Source organism: Sipha flava, unplaced genomic scaffold (genome assembly GCF_003268045.1).
Source record: "Sipha flava isolate LNK unplaced genomic scaffold, YSA_version1 197_pilon_pilon, whole genome shotgun sequence".
Taxonomy (NCBI): Eukaryota; Metazoa; Arthropoda; class Insecta; order Hemiptera; family Aphididae; genus Sipha; species Sipha flava.
In genome coordinates, this window is record NW_020272774.1 from 1433881 (window position 1) to 1449263 (window position 15383).

A 15383-nucleotide genomic window follows, 5' to 3' on the forward strand; every position below is an offset into this window, starting at 1 on the left:
AAATTTGAGTCAAAACACAAAAAAAACAAAAAGAAATAGTCTTATATAGATCAAATATAACGTTTATGCAAAAAAAATTGTAAAAAATATCTTAATTCGATGAAGAATAGCTTAAATATATTACGTGATGCGAGAATGTGTATAAAATATGTATTTACATATTACAATATTTTGTTTCTATTATATTTGCCTTTTTTTTTCTTTCTTCACCACGGTTGCGGTTTTGAATAATATGTCTACATAAACACTTATCTGTATAAATGCAGCTGGCCAGTGCCATATTCTAATAGTTACGCACACTATTCACATACACACATATATGTATATGGTTATAGGAATTCGACAAAAATGGTACTTATACACAGAGAAGTTGTTTTCGAAAGTTTCCCAGATTATTTCGAAAAAACTATACTGGAGAGAATAAAAAACAAAAAAACCACTGCCAGATTTAACGATATATAATAACGTTAAGGGTTTGAGAAAACTTTTTTGCGTTTCTTTTATAACTTTTTAATACCAAACGAGAAATTTACAGATTATTTATTTGTATATTATAGACGAACATATGTAAGATTTTCAAAGTCCATATATCTAGTTTGAAAACTATTCGGTCGTATTGGTGGCTTGATGTATTCTACAGTTCACGTAGGTCGTACTTACAACTATCACTACTATAACCACAACTTATTAGCATAAAATAATGTTTATTACAATTTTTTAATTAAGGTTTTCCATGGCTTACAGAAACATTTTATATTTTAATGACAAAGTTTAAAAAATGTTATAATTTTATGAATGCTCGTTTCATTTGTATGCATCCCAGACATTTATCTGAAAAAAGCTAAACAATCCAGAAAGGTATAGGTTATGTATACATTTTAATAATACTTTCTGGATAATTGATGTTCCCTGCGCGACTTATACAAAGTTAAAAATATCTCTTTTAACGAACGACGGGTAATTAAACCATTTTCTTGAGACGACATAGCCTGTATTTTTTGTAGAAATAAACATGTATTATAATAATTGATACGGCTTATTTGTCTTTTGGAATCTTATAGACGGTCATCCACCATACGTGAATCCGTCAAAAAATAAAAAAGATAAATTGCATATAAATAGATCAGCTTTTCGATCTGATGTGCTCCAATAATGTCCAAATAAATTGTTAGTGCGACAAAAGAACGAACAGTAGCTCCGAAGTTGCCTACATAAACTGTATTATTATAATATTATTGTTCTACGAAATAAATAAAGCGTTCCGAAAGCGATAATAGCGCACGAAAACTATTACCATTGTTACTTTATTAATACTATTACTACAACTATGTACAAATTGTGAAATTATTAAAACCATCAAGTTCGATTTCGTTTCAACTATGTTCGTTTACGCTTTTATACGTGTTGTCCGTAACCATCAATTCGATCGCGAACAATAAACGTCGAACGAATTATTATTATATTGTTATTTAAACGTGGCACAATATTATATTTTCTTACACGTAAACAACTAAAAGTTTATTAATATCATGGCAGTAATCTCCCGTGAACAGATTACGTGATTACCACAGTATTAACCGCGTGCTCCTATGACGGGCGGCCAACAATGTCTATAATAAATGTACATCTTAAAAGATTAAAATGAAAAATGTCCATGCACTTCGGACGATAAGATTATGATAGAAGTACAAAATGTTATATTCAAGTGTAAGAGAATTATGTATTAATAATTTGATACGTTAAAGTTTAAAAAAAGTCCCATGGGTAGGTTTACAATGATTTAAAAATTTCTTTTATGGACATTTTTCAAACGTTTGCTTGATTTTGACAAACCAATTTGATTAAGCTAAAAGATTCTCAGAAACATACAAGATTTGATATTCACATTATAAGAAAAAAAAAAAATTCATAAAATCTACACGATAATAATATGCGCTTTGCGCACACAATTAAGAAATTTACCATTTGAAATGGGAAACTGTTAAAGTATGCTAGATGTGGAATAAAAATAATCTATCGTGAAATTCGACATTGTATAGAATTAATTTTCCGCTTGATATACTATAAAAATGGAGTATACAGAAAAATATGCGTATTCTACAACTTCCGAGTTCTAAATCAATAATCATCATGTTCATAGAAAAAAACGTGTACCTATTAACCCTTATAGCGTCTATAACGTCTATTTATTATGTTTTTACAAAATGTATGCCTAGAATAGTAAAATTGAAAACAATTTATTCCCAGTGAATTTTGTAACTTTTTTTTTTTTAACAAAAAGAAAAACATACTCTTCAATGTGTATTAAATGCCTTGGTAAAATCGGATTAACCATGGACGACAAAGAAGATCGAATATAGTCTGTAGCTGAATTGAATGGTTTTCTGTGCAATACGATCACCATGTGATAATGAAATAACTGATATTATTATTATTATTTTATAAAAATGTATTCAGCTAGTCCGTGGAATTGGCACGAGAATCGATGAAAAATAATAAACAGACATGTTACGAGTTTGCAATCCTATTTCAAGACAAAATGGCGATATAAAACCAAGTGGGCATGATAAAAAACTAACATAATATTTTACGCGTTATCGTCTAGACATCAGGCATATTAAAAATTTGACGTTCAAATTATATTTCGATAAAGGAAATTTTTTCTACTCATTAGCATTTGATTCACCAATCAAAATAGATATTATTATTACAGCAGCTGGTAAGATAAGAGATTCACCAATCGAGTGTGGTTTTATATATTTCACGATCAAGTATGAATCTTGTAATGACGCAGTCAAAAGATTTCTAAGGAACTAAAGTAAAATGATGAAAAATATTTTTTAAATTTTTAATCAATTTTCATATCTTTGAAAACACTTTTCACCTTTATGAAAAAAATTGACCTATTTTATAATAAAATGCTTTCTTAGATTTGATTACTACATATTTTTCAAAGCTAATTTTCCTTGATAAATAACAAACTTTGGATGATGATCACCTTTTTCAACTATGGAAATGAATCCAAAATTAATGAAATTATCGTGATATTTATGGCTCTATTTATTGTTTTTATGGATTGTTTCCACAACCTGATAAAGTTTCTAATAATTTATGGAATTTCAGTTTCAATATTCATCACTTTCATTAAGTCATTTGATTAAAAATCTACCTATATCGATTATTATATACTAATTTTATAAGTAAACCATAGTTAATTAATAAAATAATAATAATTTGTAATTATAAAAATTAGTGCGGTTAACTCAGAGGCTAGTACGTAACCGTTTCGTAATACATTTATAAAGTAAGTAATGTCTAACCACGTGATTAATTACAATTCTTGATGACATTCATTTGACAATAATCTTTTAAATTCTTGAAATGTAAAGCCTAGACTTCAATGAATTCAATAATTTTACTAGATCCAATATAACTCTTTGTCTCAAAAATTAAGATATGACACAACCGTTGTTTGCGTCATCGCTTCGTGTAGAGTATTTCGATTATACAATTACCGACGGTACAAAATAATTATCCATAATATTTATAACATAATAATATATGTAATATGCTACCCCCTATTAAAATGTCACGTTTTCCAAGAGAACGTGAACCCCCAGATTGCGCACTACTGGTCTAGACGATCGATAAGATAAAATTAAAATATACCTAATACCACATTATTATTTAAACACTGTCGCGTGGTCTCGACATCATAACAATAAGGTTTTGTTTAAATGTAATTGGTAATTCTCGTGTCCGGCGACAGCGAAGATGGTAAAAGCTGTTCGGTGGTAAGCTGTGACAAAAATGATTATACAGTAGAAACTTGATAAACCGTTACTCTGTTATCCGTCATCGCTATCCTTATTGAGACAATTGCGATAAACTTGTTGCGGGGATCAAAACGTGTCGTGAACGAAAAAATTGAATTATTTTTAATTTAATATAACCAGTGATTGACAAGTAACCCGATCTTACGGCTACATAAAATACGAAATATTGGAGCTAAAAAAGCTGATTTTATAATTTATTATATATTATTATGAATTTTTGACTAAAAAAAAGTAGCGAATTTTCATGATGTTTATCGTTTTGTCAAAATTTTATATTTTAAACGTTCTTAAATTATTTTCTATTATCAGTTACCTATAGATATGTATGAGGAGTTTTATATTATATTTTAAATTTTTTTTGTCAAACTTAAATTAATTTATCAACATTTTCGAAAACAAAACGCAGTTTTAATAAACGTATATATATATATATATACAATTTTATAAAAGCTCGAATATAAAATTATTTATTATAACTGAACACGTGGTCATAAACTTATAACGATGTACGTTCATTATACATGGTTCTGGAATAGTGGTAATGGAGTGCGCTAATGATATACCTGGATAACCATACGATTGCGTGATATTATCACAGTGACTAAGCGTGCCAGCGTGTTTGTGTATTACGTAAAATAATTTATCCCATCACGCGATGGCGGTATGTAAATATATTGTCATATTTGCGGTAATGTGGGTTGAACTTGAACTTGCGTCGATGGTCTGCGTTTTATAAATATAACTAAATATAATTTACGAACAAGATACGTATATATATATATATATATATATTATTATATACGGAGAGATAGAAAGATAAATCAAAAAAAGCTATTAATACAGCAAAAAATGTGCGTGGTTTATCTAATAGTGTAACGTTGCACTTTGACGGTGTAAGCGATATAGGCGATAAGCGTACTATACCGCACGACATTTTACGGTGAATTCTAAGCAAAATCTTAAATGTTTATGATGTCCATTTCCATCTCATCCGACGTGGTTGATTTTCTTAGCTATATCTTACGCACTTGACGATCGTCCCGGTTTCGTCGGATACAATGCAGTGCAACGATTTGTGTTCAGTTCGCTGAACAAAAATAAAATTATTTTGAATATTCCCAATTTACTGACATATGTTATATGTTATTTTCTAAGTGTATATTTATACGTAATTATATTCCTGCGTTTGAAACTGAGCTAGAGATTAGCGGTACCAAATCATTACCGACATTGTTTAAAAACTAAACGTAAACATCACGTTAACAAATATATTGTAGAAAAAAAAGATACTGAAAAAACTAAAGTGATTTTATAAATAGGTATGGTGATTAAGTTTGTAGTAATATTTCACCGAGTGAGCGTCGCTGCAAAGTCTTCTTTCGATTATAATTCGAAAGATATATTTTTCACCGTGATGGAGTAATTAAATAATAAATACTTGCTTGTGTCATGGATAATCATTATGTACGTAAAGGATTGACAAGTGTGGTAACGAGAACCGTCTAAAATTAGTAAAATTGGTAAACCGAGTTTTGGCAAACTGGGAAATCACGATTATTATAGAACACCGTTGGCACCTTGTTCGTGGGGATAACGACGGCGATTATGATGCATGGTACCGTGTCAAACTTGCCAAAAAATCATCCCGATGGATTATACAGAAAAGAGACAAGGAGAACGCTGATAATTATTTCTATAGTTGTTGCTATTATGATTATTTTTTCGTACACGCAGAGTCCGCAAACTTTATACGTAATATGAATGATACACGTTTTACACGTCCTTACAAAGAATACAATAGGACGCAGTCCGAACGAGAAAAACGCGCTTCCGGTCACCATGGATACGCGCATTATTATTCGTAAATATTCGCCGCATTATAAATATATGCGTGTACCGTTTATGATTTTTAGAAACGGCGTTTCATTTTCTCACTTGTACTCTTTTATTGTACGCAACGTATGTGGACTTGTTGGGGCGGGTTTGTAATATCACATGATTCGCGCGTAGGCACGCAAACAATAACACCGCCTGGGACCGTTGACTGTACGTTCTGCGCGTATAAACACGATCCGTACGGGAATCGGTCTAAGAAAATTTATTTAGACAGGGTTTATTAGCTCCGGATACCAAATTTTAAATGGGCATCAGGTGTCAGAAAGATAGAATTTCAAAAAACCGTAAAATAGTTATTTCATAACATTATAACAGTAAATCGTATATTATTATAATGACCAAATAGACAAAACTAATAACGGATAATCTAACATATGTAATATCAAAGGTGGTAATAATAACTTATAGTATCAATATGCGAATGACAATGGCTAATAGTTATCTCTCTTTTCCACACATATAAACTGTATTTTACAGTCTCTCAAATGCATATAATATATAGCAAAAGAAATAAAGGAATTTAAATATTTCTCTATTATTATCAATTCTATTTCTAACATCAGCAATGTAGATAAACTATGTCATTTGTTTTTTGGTATGTTCAAAATAATGACTGTCCGTAGAAACATTTTTTTAGGTTATTATGCAATAACTCTAGTTTTAAATCAGAAGAATTAGTAGTTTTTTCAATTTTAGTTTAAAAAAAGCTTGTATTAAATCTCATTGGTGAATACGCTATAAAAAGATGTATAAATACTTCTGAATTTTTCAATCGGCTTCGAAAAGTCCATATATTTTTCAGTGCTCTTACATACAGATGGGAAAAACCATGCATCACTTAAAAACTATCATATACCAGATAATCAGAAATATATGATGAAAGTATTAGCAAATATAATAGTATTACATAAAAATTACAATGAAATAATTAATGCTCTCATCAGAGAAGATAATCACAAGACTAAAAATTAATGAAATTTTAATTAAAATTAGACAATCTTAGAACAGCTATGATGACCGAATTATGGGGTAATATACTACGAAAATTCAACGAAACTAGTAAAAATTTGTAGTCAGTTGAGATTGATATCAAAGAAATTTGTTGCTTGTATCTATGTTGTTCATTCTAAATGGAAATCATGGATACGCTTTTGAGATTTTTAGGAGCTACTATACTCAGAAATTCTTCAAAATTAGATTTCGTTAGTCAAACGAAATTAAAGTACAAACATCCGTCGTTTAAAAGTAATTCCGAAACCATAGCTTTTTATCCTATTTTTTAAAAAAATTCTATGCCACCATCTTCTTTTTCTTTTTTTTTAATATGGACAGCTATAATGATGAACGCAGCACTAACCTAGAACCATCAGCAGCAGTTGCCAGATCCATTTAAGTATTAAGTTATCTCCTTTAAATTTAAATTGTTAACTAATAAACAACAACTTGTAACAAGTCCCCAACAGACGGATGTGGACTCATAAATATTATTTTGGTTTGAACGCATCACACTGTTGACAACATGTATCCATATACATGTATCTGTATCCAACAAATTTGTTGCCAACACTCCGCAACGTACTGTCAACAAAATGTTACTTGGTCGGTACATAATTATAGACATATAGCTTGTATTCGAGGGCAGAGGATAGAATATATTGTTATTTCTTGTATTGAGATAATTTATTTTAAGGTTGATAAGAGAAAGGAGTTCGGATTAGTCAATGATACCAAAACATAAATTACTTAATAGCTTTGATAATAATATTTCACGCTTTTTTTTTTAAGTGGAGAGTCATTGCAAAATTTTAAAATTGGTATATAATTACTATGTAAAGGTTACCAGCAGGTTACAAATAGATTTAGATTAACTTAAAAAGAAATAAAATTTAGAATATGGTTTTAGACTAATGCAATCATATAATTTTCTTTCAATGTATTATTAATCCATATCAAGAGACAGTATTTCAAATTAGGTGGGACAAGTGAGCAATAAACAGTAATTGAAGGCGAAATTTCACTAAAAGTTCTTCAGGTATGTTTGATAATACCTAAATTACGCATTGCTTTATTTTTATCACTTCTGTATGAATAGAAAAATTTAATTTTGAATTATTTGAAATACAATAATTTGATTGGAAGGTGCTAAATTAAACTTCGTATTGAGAATGGTAACAATCAGACACATCGCACCGCACTTGATTGGTATTTATATGTAGTTATAACGTAATATTATTAATTTAATAATTATTAATAGTTTCGATGTAATTACGCGCCTGTTTTTGTGTAACTATGAGTTAATTGTAATGTTAAAACTAAAACATTATTCGCTGTTAAATTAACATGTTATTAAACCCAAAATATTTAGAGATAAACGCGTGTGCGAACACTGATTCTGTTACAATCTATATTACGAGTATAATATTATAGTCAATTATTGTCACCAAGAGTAGATATTTTGCAGTTGTATTTTTTCCCAACAGATGCGTCCGAAATATTAATTTCATTTTTTTTGTCAATTTTGGTAAGAATCTTTGCGGTAATTTATTATTCGTAATCATTACGTATGATTTGCCAGACATAACGAGAACCATTGACTGTAGAATTGTTTACGAATAGGTCATTATATTGATAAAATTTGTTAACCTACATGAATTTGACTACTAAAAGTCGTTGCAATCGATATTGTATTCGACTTGATAAAAACCATACGTTTCTACAAAATAAAAATAGACGTTATTTCTGGTTATCGAAAATCTGTTAGTGTAAAGTTCAATGAAAACGATTGCAATGACGTCTAGTAAGACGTATAGTAGGGGCTATTAATTCTATAACATAAAGATGACGGATTTGTATAATATTTTTAATGTAATGACAGTGTAAGTACATTAGTACATTACACGGTAGCCCAGAACGTATGTGGTCTTGATTGAAAAATCTTATTATGTATAAAAGCATTATATTTTTTTAAATTTATTTTTCAATTGTGCAGAATTTAATATATGAAGACCACAACAAACACTTAAAGCAAAATTTGTATTATCATTCTAGTTCAACCAAACGGTAAAATAAATTTAAAATTGTTTACTTTATACAAAAGTACAAAATGTACAAATTATGGTTATGTTATGTTATGAAAATATTTGTCTTATAATAAAGTGCATGTACATTTCTGAGATAGCAAGCATACTCTGTACTAATTTACATTGATTATTGTAATACATTTATATAAATTAAATAATTAAATGTACGACAGAAACTTTTATAACATTAATTTTGAGATCAGGATTCAAGAGCAGGTATATGAACATCTTCGTATAAGATGGTATTTCTTAAAACGTTTAATCAGCTACTTGTAGGTACTTAATGTTAATTTATTAACTTGTAAATATTTATTTCTGGTATAATTTTACTTTACTAAAAACTTTTATTTTAATATTTATTATTTGTAAATGTATTTTAAATGTATCCAGCATTTTAAACATTTAGTAAATGAGATGAAAGGTGTGTAACATTAATAACGTTTATAGAAAGACACTCGACAAGGCCATTCAACTATGAGATTACTGAACAAGTACGATTAAAGAAAAATGTCTCTAGGCCAACTTCTTTTAAGTCTTCTAGGAACATTGTCTGGAAATACTGCTTTATTAGAGGATAAAATGTTACCTTATACTACAGTGGACATTTGAATAATGAAATTCTAGTAAGATTTAAGTATAGATAGTATAGATAGTAACTGCCGACCGATGTTGAAATCATAGCCTTCGCTGACGATGTAGCGCTAATCTCAATGGCTACCATACCATTTCTAATCGAAGAACGATTCAAAGTGGGTTTCCAACCAGTAAGCAGCTGGATTTCCGATCATAGCCTCTCGGTGGCGGCTGAGAAAACAAAGGCAGTGGTGCTCACGAAAAGACGAACACGAAACCAGATCTTGGTAAGGTGCGACGGTCACGATATTACATCAAGCTCTAGTCTCCGGTATCTAGGAGTTCAGGTGGACCAGAAGATGGGGTTTGCTGAGCACGCTAGCTTGTCGTTGAATAAGGCTGCACAGGCGGAAAAAAGCCTCGGCCACCTCAAGAGAAAATGTTTTACCATTCACACGCTATGAAATCGCATTATTTTTAACTGACGATTTATCATTGTATTAATGATTCTAAATATAAGTATTATGCATAAAAGGAGTGGAGGGAAGTGAATGAGATTGTTTGAATATAAATACAACTTATTCTTCTATTTGTAGTAATATTCATAAAGAAAACTCCGAGAACTCGTTTTCGTACATTTCATCAATTCATTCGTTTTACATAAAATATTATTCTTAATACGTACAAATGAAATTTTTACGAAATAAAATACGCACGAATATTTTATTCACTCTCCCTTTACACTCATACTCTCCCCTCACTCTGTATATTCATGTACAAATTGGATTCACAGTAATACGTGAAAATATCGAACCTGTAACTTAAATAAATGCACTGCTGTGGCATACATCATAACAGCTAACGTGTTTCGTGTATTATATCTATTATATATTGTATGGATGAAATACGCGTTTGGAGAATTCAATAAGATAACTGCCCTTAAATGCGTCTATTGATTTTACGAAGTATTGATTAAATAAACGTCAGCAGCGTAAGAGGACGAAACGGAAAATCCTTGTCCAAAGTATACTCCGTTTCTCATGAAATTATTTTACCGTGTTGAAGAGCTTATCGTTCTGCTGCTTTTCACACGTACACGTAAACAATTTAAAATGCATCGATAGTTGAAACGAAGTGTTTGTAGATACACGAGTATATTGCAGACCATAAACGTTACGTACGTGTTTGTCGTATAGTTCCGGGGTAGATATCGATCGTTTTCACTAGATTTTCGAAGAACAATAAAATAACGACTTCCAAGTGGGTACTAAAAATTAAAAAGTTTATAATTTCAAGAGTTTTCGTTTTAAATTATTTGAGAAATAGAAAAAAATGTTTCTTTAGTGCCGGGCGTTAACAAAAAAAAAAATGTTCGAGGACGAGTATTTACCGCGAGAAGAACATGGTGAGATGTAACAGAAGCAGAAATTGACTATTCATTCGAGAGGATTTTCGGCATCATAATAATTCATGAGGTGCTTAAACGGCATTTCCGAAAATAAAAAAGATCCCAGTAAATTTTCGAATATCTATACTCATTACTGCCATTTCTAGCCGGTGGCGGATCACGAACTAACCAAAGAGTTGACGAAATAGTTTGGAATTCCATTTCGAATACATCTGCGATCTCTTGCCAACTGTCGCAGAGATTTTTTTTTTTTTTTTTTATGACCAATTTCAAACAATTCAACTTAGTCTGGAGAAACGAATGAAGCTACAACGGACGTTTTACAAAAGTCTTCGACGCGTATTCCATTAATTCACACTTTGAAATGAACGGACATGCCAACTATTACTATTTTATGGACGCGATCCGGGGCATATGTGAAACGAAGTTTTTAGACCAAATCCCATTGCTCTACTATCATCTGCCTTGTACTCATGGGTGCGGGAATCTTACGAATTTTACTAACAACTATGTACTGCGTTTTCATTTGACCCACGTTACATTTTAGAACTTAATAAATCGAAATAAAATTAGCTGCATACTATTTGTGTCTAAAAAGTATCTACGGTAAAAGGTCTAATACTAATAGCAATCCGACTTTTTTTATTCAGAACTGGTGAATTTCCACCAAGATTTTCTTATTATTTTAATTGCGACCCTATTACTAAGTGCCATATCTATCATACATATATAATATACCATTCTCCATTCCATAATAACGCTATGCCAAAAGGACAGCCACCAATCACATATAAGGTATAGGTTTATAACATTATTAATTTTTGATTTTATTATTTTAAGATAATTTTCAATATTGACTGATAAAATACAATGTAGTTAGTAAAATTCATCTTAGTCGTCGCTTTACTATCGCAAAGAATATTTTGGTGGTTTTCTACTTTTTCTATATTAAAATGACTTTAAAACATATATTCAACTAAATTCAAACTTACCTGTAGTATTGATGCTGCGGATATTCCTGCACTCGTATATAAAGTATGTTATAAATAACAATCCATGTATAAATAGAAAGGAAAATTAAGCTCACAATGTATAATTTTTTATAAAAAATTTTATGTTAGTGTGTACTCAGATCGTAATTCATATGTACCCCTAAAAAACTAGAGCCATTTATCATACAAATATGTTTCCGAAAAATATTCGAACCACAATATGGAAGACATTTTTTCTCGAAGACGCAACATATAACAATCTATAAAATTTACTGGATAAAATATCGAAAGAATGATAATTTTGTATTTGATATTACAGTATAATTATTACAGAACAATCAGAACTGAAACCTACCACCATCTTGGAAATCGCTCGACATTATGAAAAATGTAATGGCTTAATCAGACATTGAAAACGTATTTTGTACTTATGCTTTTTAGTAATACTTTTGATGCATTGCAAATTTTATACAAAATCACGATAAACAATTTTGCTAAAAATAACGTGCAAAGGGAATTTTCAACATCTCATTAAACTGTTAAATTTTTCAATATGTTAGCTCAAGGATCCTCAAACTTTTTTATTCAAGGATTACATCAAATGACAAACTTTTTTGACAGGATAAAGTTATAATACAGCCGATACAAGTAATAATTGATATGTGTGTACAATACTGAGTGGATATTACACTTATTTTTAGATTATATCTTTTGGGTGGGGTGGTTAAAGCTGGTTTGCAGGCTGGATTTGGCCTATGGTCCATAGTGTGAAGATTCTTGTGTTATCTTGTTTCTTGTGTGATCGTGAAAATGGGCAGTTTTTTATTTCTGACCTGCATGGTCTTACAAGTCCAAAATATCCGAGTATTGTTTTTCCGACCTGCACGCGAACAGTTGATCGTTTATTTGTCGTTTTTCAATGTGTTCGATTGTTCGGTGCGCGCGTGCACTATACTATCAAACCGTCAAAATATTAATCATTAATAAAAATCCTATGCTATTTGTATGAAGTTTCGTTTTACACACTTTATCTACTTGTAAATCTACAAACTATATCGAAACATACGAACAATCAATATTACAATATCACTCAATATCGTGTGACACCGTCGTCATTCAACAATTTCACATATAAGGTGAATAAGTCTCTAAAATCTCTTACTCTTTTTATCCAACATTTAAGAAAGACTCTTTTATTTACGTTAGTTAAATTGTATTTAACTGACAAACACTTCTAAAGTCTAATATAGTACGTCAACCTTGGGAACCGCTAAAATTATTTCGAGTGTTCCTCAAGATGACATAGTATCCATCTTTCTATAGAGTGTATATTTATTTCGCCAACCTTACATGAAATAAACCATTGTTGACAATTATACTAAATACAAATAACCAAAATAAACCAAAAAAAAGTTGATATACAATAATCATCCTTAAACAAAGAGTATACCCAAATATTACTCTTAATTATATACCAATTTCTACATCCGGTACAGTCAATAATTTTGATTGATATTAGATCAAATATGTATAATTGGACTTATTATAATTAGAAATAAGGGAACCACTCTAGCACCAAACTTTTTATTTGTAAAGCTCTATTCAAATCGATTTGGACGGATGAATTTTAATTGTAGTGCATGGCCAAAAAATCTAACATTAATATAATTCAAAGTTCCAAAATATATCACTTTTATAACTTTTAATAATTCACCATTTATTTCAAATTTAACAAATCATAATAAATTTCATAAATGGAAAGTTAAAAAAAAGCATGCATCTTTTACAAAAGCTTCGATAAACAATTCCAAAATTTTTATAATAATATTCTTTCTTATTCCACCCATACGTAGTAATAAATATACATTCCTTCAAAATAACAAATTAAAAAATAACAAAATTTTAGAACAATAAGTAATAACTTTCACACATAGAACCTTGCGCAACCCCAATTTAGTTGACTACATTTACCACAATCGAATACTTACATATCATTACGCACATGCTATAAACTTTTTTTACCGATAAATCGTGTACAGTCGTGGACGATGACACGAATTAAATCGAGGAAAAAGGACTGAGCCAAATGGAACGGACCAACAACATTTTTTGTTTTTTTCGTTAGAAATAAGTAAGAGCTAGAAATAACTATAGAAAAGGGTATCATATAGATAGGTAGTGGTTAACAACAGTACTATAAATAACTATTAGGTGCTATATGGAAGAATAAAGAGCCCTGAAGTTCGAAATTATAATAGTTATCTGTATTCTATTTTGTAAACAATAAATGTAACTTACATCGAGTTATTAAACAGAATATGTAATACATATTATTTTATACTTTTATAAAATATAACGAATGCGTTTATATTTTAATGTATTTTATTTATAATTTTCTTATCGACTATTTCTTAATTAGATTTTTCGAGGACATTTTCTTAATATCTAAAACACGGTAAATCGATAAAATATCATATTATTATTATTATATATTTTGGCGTTGGTCTTCGACACGTAGGGTTACATGCGTAAACCAAAACTATACTACGTATCAATAATTCAAACAAATCAACCTCCTCTCCCATAGATATATTTAAATTAATCTGCGACTCCCTTCGCCTGTCGTATGTGTAAAACTTCTTCCTCTCATGTGCAACAGAACGTCAAAGTAAACTATTCAGTAGCGTAGATACAATTCTTTTCTGGGGGGGGGGGGGGGGGGTTTGAGAGGAATTTTTTCATAGTTGTTATTAGTTTTTCAAACGACAACATCTATAATTATATTACATTTAAAATAGTGTTATTATGTCCCGTATTAATGAAAATTATTTTGTTATTCAATTTTTAATATATACCTAATCATTGTAAAATCAAAATATTTTACTATAATATATAAATATTAATAATTAATAATCAAATATCATTAAAAAAAAATCTGTGGGGGGGTGGAAACCCCTTACACCCTCCCCGTAACTACGCCACTGAAACTATCCAATTCACTTAATATAAATACTATTGAAATTACAGTAATTTAAAGATAAAAATATTTTTATTTATATGGGTCCGATAACTTTTTTTTCGAATAAAAATTCAAAACCGTACCAATGACAAATAACGCCAGAATCTTCTTTATTTATATATTATCTGTCAACAAATAGGTATTTAACAATAATGGAAATTTTATTTTGATTTTTAAGTATTAAATTGAACATAATAGAAATTTCGTCAAAACCAGATTATTCGTAAATATTAAAATTTGATATACTTCAATTTTGCCAATTTTGTATGTAGAAAAAAAATTGTGTAACAATTTAAAAAAAAATTAAGTTGTGTTTTGCATATTGGTATATACCATCCAAATCAAAAATTAAAAATTTGTCAAATATTGTGTATTTTGGTACACCTTTCATTCGCCATAAACTTAATTTTAATACAAGGTTATGCATCTGAAATATTTAGTGGTACCTCTTTGCGTGAAAAAACTGCATACTTATTACCAAATAATTTTTAAATTATATATACAATTATTGTTGATTGTTGAAAATACGATTTTCAACTGAAAATTTGGAACGCTCGTATAATAAACTTTCTTAAAATT

The 15383-nt window shown here is 29.7% G+C and overlaps 1 protein-coding gene across 1 annotated transcript in view; it reads right to left on the reverse strand.

Moving 5' to 3' along the window:
• The window catches only part of LOC112681819 (TWiK family of potassium channels protein 7), a 112777-nt gene that overhangs the window by 73380 nt on the left and 24014 nt on the right, over positions 1-15383 (reverse strand). The gene's annotated exons all lie outside the window — the stretch shown is intronic.